The 8,186-nt window shown below is 42.4% G+C and overlaps 1 protein-coding gene across 1 annotated transcript in view; it reads right to left on the minus strand.

Moving 5' to 3' along the window:
- LOC309395785 (uncharacterized protein) overlaps positions 1–1,867 on the minus strand; it is a 31,489-nt gene extending 29,622 nt beyond the window's left edge. The window contains exon 1 of the mRNA XM_081960318.1: positions 1,597–1,867. The gene's annotated coding sequence lies outside the window, so the exon portion shown is untranslated. The remainder of the gene's footprint in view (positions 1–1,596) is intronic.
- Positions 1,868–8,186: the final 6,319 nt, after the last annotated feature.

The following is an 8,186-nucleotide window of genomic DNA, read 5'->3' on the forward strand; positions in this document are numbered from 1 at the left end:
CCCTAGTCCTTCTTTCTATTAAACTAGACATGCCCAGTTCCTGCAACCGTTCCTCATATGTTTTAGTCTCCAGTCTCCTCCTCATCTTGGTTGCTCTTCTCTGCACTCTTTCTAGAGCGCAGAGAAGTGTAATAGCTGACTTCTCCATTGGAAAGATCATATAGCATGCCCATGTAAAAGAAGACATATGTATAGAAAACACATGTGTAAGAAAGATAAAACACCCATGAAACACCCATAAAAGAGCCGAGGTGGTGCAGTTGTTAGAGCACAGTACTACAGGCTACTTGAGCAGACTGCTGGTTGTCTGAAGTTTGGCAGTTCAATTCTCACCAGGCTCCAGGTTGACTCAGCCTTCCATCCTTCCGAGGTGGGTAAAATGAGGACTCAGATTATTGGGGGCAATAGGCTGACTCTGAAAACCGCTTAGAGAAGGCTGTAAGAGCACTATGAAGCAGTATATGTCTAAATGCTAGTGCTAATAAACTCTAGATTAAGACACACGTGTTTAAATAAAGGGACATCTGCTTTCACTTTTTAAGATAAGGAAACAAGATTTAATCAAATACGGAAAGAAGGAAGGTTACACAGGAGGAAAAAGTTCACGGTGATAGAACTGGGACTGTTGTTATAAGCTAACACATTTTGTTCTGTCCCGTTCCGTTGATAAATGACTGGCTAAATCTTGAAGCAAAAACACCTATACAATCCCACCCATCCCAAGCTACAACTTTTGATCGAATAAACATACTTTGATCTCCACTGATCATCTGGTTAGTTTGAGGAGAAAAAAGTAGCATCCAGGAACCCAGAACCCAGGGCAAAGAAGGTGTCTTCTGACAATCATATGCTTCATTCAGTCAGAGAGAGACAATCCATTTTCCAGTTTTGCACAGTGCACTTGTTCCAACTGATAGCCGTGGTTTGCACAAATTCCCCTAAACCACATAGCTACTTTCCCCCACACAATCATGTCCCATTTTAGGAGATTGCCTGAATGAGCCCCTGCAGTTTTTTAAGCCAGATTTTTCAGAAGGGGTTTGCCATTGCCTCCTTCCTAGGGCTGGGAGAAAGTATCTGGCCCAAGGATGCAAGGCAAGATTAGAACTCATGGTCTTCTGGGTTTTTTTAGCCTGATGCTTTAGCTCAGAGGTCTTCAAACTTGGCAACTTTAAGACTTGTGGGCTTCAACTCCCAGAATTCTCCATGTGTGATTTTACTCCAACATTGTTTGAAATTCAGCCCTGTTCTTCCTAAGTTTTGTATATCACTTCCTTCTTTTGCGGCTAAGCAGTTACAGTACGTAAAACATTTTCCCATCTAGCTAACTTTTAAAAACTTATACAGAAATATTTGAGAAGCCCACTTTCTCTTGGAATGCCCGTGCCTTTTAAATATTGTATATGGTACATTTTGTATATTTGCTACATATCACAGGCTTGTCTTTAATTTTACAATTTTTATAAAGTAAGCTTGTTACAGTATCAGTAGATTTCTTTCCATGGATCGCTCTAGTCAGATTCTCAGATTCTTTTAAACATTGATAGAAAATAATCTTTAAAAAGATCGACATAGGATTTAATGCATGCCACTTACCTTCTGCTTGGAAAAGAATGAGAGATCTTGCTTCCTTGAAATTAGCAGTAACTATAGAGACAGTTATGGGATTGAGCAACCTTTGTAGCTTCTAATACTGTAATTGGTTCTCTAGCAGGAAGTTGGAACTGCAGTTACAAGTGTTTTGCAAGAAGATAAGTCATATCTCACTAGACCTTGAGACTCCAATAGTATTCACACGAAAGGGAAACCGAATAAATAAAAGCAGGAAATAAACAGACATTTCATGGAGAGATATAGCAAAAAAAAAACAAAGAGAGAGAGAGGGAGGGAGGGAGGGAGGGAAGGGAAAGGAAGGGAAAGGAAAGGAAGGGAAGGGAAGAAGGCGGGAAGGAAGGAATTCTTAGACCAGTTAAAGAAAACTCAATTGAATTAGCGGGACAATTAAAAACAAGATACTTAACTTCCAAACAAGTCTTACAAACTTGGTTTAGAGTCAGAAAATCATGTGACATTTTCCTCCTTTGGGTTACCTTACAGCTTTAACTTTTCTTAGCTGCCCAGAATTGTATGTGAGATTTGTGACCATATTGGTGTATTTAAGCATATCAATAAAGCTCTTCTCTATGACCCTTTTCCATTGCTGAATTCAACTGCCCTCCACCCATCCTTGAGTCTGTGAAAAATAAGGGCCTGGGTTAAATTTCTTGTCCTCATTTCAATCACTGTCCTTCCCCTGTTTCCCCTGTGCCCAGATCCTGTGGGGACCTGACTTCTCTCCAAGGAAATGGGCCACGACAGAGTTGACATATCTCAAGGCCGCCTCTCATTCGCATCAGACTAAGGGAGAAAACTGTACTGCACTCCCAGATAAAGACACTTTACAGTAAGGTGGGCTGGTGGTGTTTGTTTGTTTGCTTGTTTGTTTGTTCAATTTCTATGGCTGCCTACCTCAGTCAAGGATTCTGGGCAGCTTACGGTTCATAAAATAGATCATGATTTAGAAAAAACACATTGTAAAACAATAAATACAGTAAAACAAGTTTTTTAAAAAACCCATTAAAAACATCCAATTCATGATACACAAAAGCAAGATACTTGATCTGTTAGGAACATAGCCAAAAATGGGGCTCTTGCCACATTCAGAGTTTCAAGCTCAGGAACATAGCTGGGTTTTTAAGGCCTTAAAGGTAAACGGTAAAGGTTCCCCTCACACATATGTGCTAGTCGTTCCTGACTCTAGAGGGCGGTGCTCATCTCCGTTTCAAAGCCAAAGAGCCAGCACTGTTCGAAGACGTCTCTGTGGTCATGTGGCCGGCATGACTAAGCCAGGGGTGGGTTCCGGCAGGATTCAGCCGGTTCGCACCTATTCGAGAGAACCGGTTGTTAACTTTCTAAGCAGTTTGGAGAACCGGTTGTTAGAAGAAATCTCCTTTTGTTTTTTTCCACTTTCCAGGGCTAATCCTGTAAGGAAGGCAGGAAGGAAACATTCTGGTGTTGTTTCTAGCCTAACCTTTATTGTCCTGCTTGCAGAAACTGCCTCTCCGGTTAGCCCTTATTGCATTGTAACAGCTAAGGCGAAGCGCCCATCGACGTGAGTGATGTTGAGTTGGCTATGCCCGTACGGTCACGTGACCACCAAGTCACGCCTACCCAGTTGGTTATTAGGGCAGAGACTTATTGGAATCCCACCACTGGATTGGGATCAGAATTATGAGAGGTTATGAGAGGTCAAGGCTATACCGGATGTTCCTACCAGAATATCCCTCTGGCTTTACTCTACACAAAAATAGAACAAAATTAACTTTCCTGCCCTGAAAAGGAAGTCCTACGTTTTTCTGGCTGAGTTTTGATACACAAAGTAGCAATTGGAAAGTCAAAATCTCATCAGGAAAAAAAAACGTATGCCTGTATTTTAACAATGTGATTCATTTTTTAAATATATCTCTTATAAGGAAATAAGACAGTCCATTGTGTCCTGACCGCATTGCTAGATAGTTTTAACATTGGCTTTTCTGCTTCCTATTAATTGCTACTTTTTCTCATATTTCTCCCCACAGAATAACAGAGTTGAAAGGGACATTAAACGTCTTCTAATCCAACCCCCTGCTCGGGGAGGAAGTCCTAAACCATTCCAGACACATGGTTCTCTCCTTAAAAACTTCCAGTGTTTGGAGAATTCACAACTCTTGGAGACAAGCCGTTCCGCTGATTAATTGTTCTCACTGTTAGGAAATTTCTCCTTAGTTCTAGGTTGCTTCTCTCCTTGATTAGTTTCCATCCATTGTTTCTTCTTCTGCCCTCAGGTGCTTTGGAGAACAGCTTGACTCCGTCTTCTTTCTTTCTGTCTTTCCCCTTCCTTCCTTCCTTCCTTCCATCCATCCATCCATCCATAGAAGAGAAGAGGAAGAGAAGAGGAAGAGAAGAGGAGGAGAGAATTGGAAGGGACCCTGGAGGTCTTCTACTCCAACCCCCTGCTCAGGCAGGAAACCCTATAGGATTTCAGACAAATGGTTGTCCAACATCTTCTTTAAAACTTCCAGTTTTGGAGCATTCACAAATTGTGGAGGAAAGTTGTTCCATGGATTAATTGCTCTTAACTGTCAGGAAATTTCTCCTCAGTTCTAGGTTGCTTCTCTCCTTGCTTAGTTTCCACCCATTGCTTCTTGTCTTGCTCTCAGGTGCTTTGGAGAATAGCTTGACTACCTCTTCTTTCTGTCTGTCTTTCTGCCTTTTTCCTTCCTTCCTTCCTTCCTTCCTTCCTTCCTTCCTTCCTTCCTTCCTTCCTTCCTTCCTTCCTTCCTTCCATAGAAGAGAAGAGGAAAAGAGAAGAGGAAGAGAAGAGGAAGAGAAGAGGAAGAGAAGAGGAAGAGAAGAGGAAGAGAAGAGGGAATTGGAAGGGACCCTGGAGATCTTCTAGTCCAACCCCCTGCTTAGGCAGGAAAACGTACACCACTTCAGACAAATGGCTATCCACCATCTTCTTAAAAACTTCCAGTGTTGGAGCATTTACAATCTCTGGAGGCAAGTTGTTCCACTGATTAATTGTTCTCACTGTCAGGAAATGTTTTCTTAGTTCTAAGTTGCTCCTATACTTGATTAGTTTCCACCCATTGCTTCTTGTCTTGCCCTCAGGTTAGTGGGGGTTCCGGATCCCATTGCAACCGGTACGCTGCAGTGGGGCCTGGTGTCCACCACGTGAAGGCGCTTGTCATGCGTACTTACCTCCCGCAACGCTTTAGCTGCTTGGCGGAGTGTTACACAGGCGCCGTGTGCTCCGTGCACGAAAATCCTGATCTGCTCAAATAGCAATAAGGAGAACGGGCGGGCGGGCCCTCCGGAGCACCGTACCAGAACGGTACCTGGTGCTCCCAGCAGGCACCAGTACACCCGTACTGGGGCGTACTGGTCGTAACCTACCACTGATGCCAGGTGCCTTGGAAAATAGTTTGACTCCCTCTTCTTTGTGGCAACCCCTGAGATATTGGAAGACTGCTATCATGTCTCCCCTAGTCCTTCTTTTCATCAAACGAGACATACCCAATTCCAGCAACCGTTCTTCATATGGTTTAGCCTCCAGTCCTCTAGTCATCTTCGTTGCTCTTCTCTGCTCTTCTCTGCGGCTGCTTTTGAACAGATGACCAATCTGTAATGGTATTCAGGCAAAGCCTGTTTTTCCTCATTCAGACCCTCACAGCCTCCAGGCATGGAGAGATAGCATCTCGACGTCATCTCCAGCTCTGCTCAGGATTAAGAAGGACAACTCAGTACCATCAACATATATTTGGAAACTATAGTTTCTACCGCTATCTGAATTCACCCAACTCACTCAATGAATTACGATTCAACAAAGCTTGATTTGAAATGATATGTCAACCTTGTCTTGGGAATCAAGATAGCAAAAGTTAAAGAACCAAGATCCTTTATTGCATGCGAGATGCTTTATTGTAGAAGTTTCAATGGAAATACTTTTAGAAAGGTTTTTAAGATCCAAAGGGCACCTAAAATAAAAGGTCATTTTAGGTGTCACTCCTTGCAGAATTCTTTGATGAGTCCAGCAAACACAACAATGATATTGTCTGGTTAATTAATTTCATGTTTAAATCACAAAATGTATATTTCATGTTACTTAACATTTTCCCAAAGCAGTTAGTGAATGGTAAAAGCAAATTGGTGAGCTAATTAAGAGACATGAGGTAGCACAATGATGAATCCTGATCTGAGTTTGTTCCTTGGGAAATGATGTTAAAATTCATGAAGAATTGTAGACGAGACGTTTTATCATGATCTTAGATTTTTTAATCCCTGAGCTTGACAGTTTCCTTACAGACATTTCATTACCCAACTAGGTAACATCGTCAGTGCTCGTGAAGTGCTGCTCCAGTACTGATGATGTTACTTCATTTGGGTAATGAAATGCCTGCATGAAAACAACCAAGCTCAGATAGCACCAAGGACCCATCATTTCAACCCTGTACTACAAATAATTGATTTTTATTGGTACTTTTTAATCCTTTCATCCTGAGATGTACAACTTTGTCTTAGGAAGGTGACCTCAACAATAATAGTAATTGCCTGCTGAATTGTGAAGGAAAACGCACTAGAACCGTGATGACAAACCTATGGCATTACCATCTCTGAGGGCCTGAGAACCGTTGCCCTACGTCAGCTGCAGCACGCATACGCGCACACAGGACAGCTGATTTTTGGCCTTTGAAGGGCCACCGGAGGGCCAGGGGAGGCTGTTTTCGCCCTCCCCAGGCTTCAGGAAAGCCTCCGGAGCCTGGGGAGGGCAAACAAATGGGCCTACCTATGGGCCATTTCTTAAGGTGACCAACCGTCCTCCTTTAGGGAGGACAGTCCTTCTTTTGTAAGTTCTGTCCTCCCTCGAAAAGTGTCCTCCTTTTCGATATTTGAAGACTAATCCGTTGCGTGTTATGTGACGTATTTGTATTTGACATGACAATTCGTCAAGGCTCGGTATAGTGCAGTATAAGACGCGATTATGAGACGCATGCGCTCCACACAGGAGACCTTGAGAGAGAGCGCCGCGTGCAAGTGGCTTTGTTTACTTCTTACCGAAACACGACATGGCACATACGCACGCAGTAGACTCACGGCACGTCGGCAATTGAATGACTCACGGTAATTATTTCTTTCTCAATGAATATTCAATTATACAGAGGTAAGTACAATTCATGTTTTATTAATTCATTATCTATTTAATAATTTCCAAATACGTATAATTTTATTTACAAGTTTATACAACCCTGTTGTCAACAGAAGTGTAAAATAACTTAAATTTAAATTTTAGTGAAGTTTATTCGCTTATGTTATTAAAGTTTCAGTTGTAGTAATTAATTTTATTTATTCATGATGTGCTTGCATCGTTTGTGTAGCTTTATATTTTATTTTAAATTTTAAATTTCATTTAGGGATGGAAAAATCAAAAAAGAGGAAATGCCATTTCAACGATCAATTGAAAAAGGAATTTCCATTCCTCATATCAAAGAAAGATGCCATTGTTTTCTGCAATATTTGCAGAGGAGAATTTCTGTCTTCCCCCCCTCTCCCTCTTTCTCTTTCACCCTCTCTTTCTTTCCCTCTCTCTTTCTCTCTCTCTCTCTCTTCCCCTCCCTCCCTCTCCCTCTTTCTCTCTTTCACCCTCTCTTTCTCTCTCTTTCTCTCTTTCACCTTCTCTTTCTCTTTCTTTTTCCCTCTCTCTTTCTTTCTCCCTCTCTCTTCCCCTCCCTCCCCTCTCTCCCTCTTTCTCTTTCACCCTCTCTTTCTCTCTCTTTCCCTCCCTCACTCTTTCTCTTTCTCTCTCTTCCCCTCCCACTCTTTCCCTCCCCCCTTCTCTCTCCCAATCCCCCCCCCCCGGGAGAAACACGATGCAGCTGGGCTGGGGTGACAGCGCACATGTGCCCACAGAAAGGGCTGTGAGTGCCACCTCTGGTACAAATGCCATACGTTCGCCAGCACTGCACTAGAACATTAAGGAATGTGATGTGCTTCCACAAAGGTAAAGTAAATTGGAGGAAACATTACATGGGAAAGGGTTTCCAATCATAGGGAATATGTTCATCCTCAACTAACACGGGAACTGATACAGCACAAACTAAAGGAAAAGGAAGTCCTTTCTTTAGCAAAGCATCTGAGAATCGTTGCCGCTGTTGGAAGGTTTCAAATCTTCCTTTGCTAGGTTCGATTTTCCCGCCGGGAGCGTGAAAAATAATTTGAGCGGAACAGCTGCATGGAAGCCAGGTATTTTATTTTTCAGGAAGGAGGTACAAGCAGCAAGGTACAAGCAGCAAGGACATCGTTCCTGGGCTAGCTACTCAACTGGGATTGACTTGATATTTTATACTCTTTTTACCTTTTGAAGTCTGATACTAATGATTCTGGCTTTTGCGTGATTCCTGTGTTAATGGTTTCATTCCTGCTTTGCTCTTCGATTGGCAAGGAGGTGTTTGCTAGTTTGTGTTTGTAATTTTAACTTTATTTGCCCCAAGTATGTTTCCCAAAACTGATACTATCTTTATAACCTGTCTTCAGCACCTTTTTTCTTCCTTCCTTGTCATTCTGGCCTCTTTTTAGCACCTTTTGCTTCCCCCCTTGTCACCTAGCCC

Source organism: Natrix helvetica (genome assembly GCF_964273705.1).
Source record: "Natrix helvetica genome assembly, chromosome: 7".
Taxonomy (NCBI): domain Eukaryota; kingdom Metazoa; phylum Chordata; class Lepidosauria; order Squamata; family Natricidae; genus Natrix; species Natrix helvetica.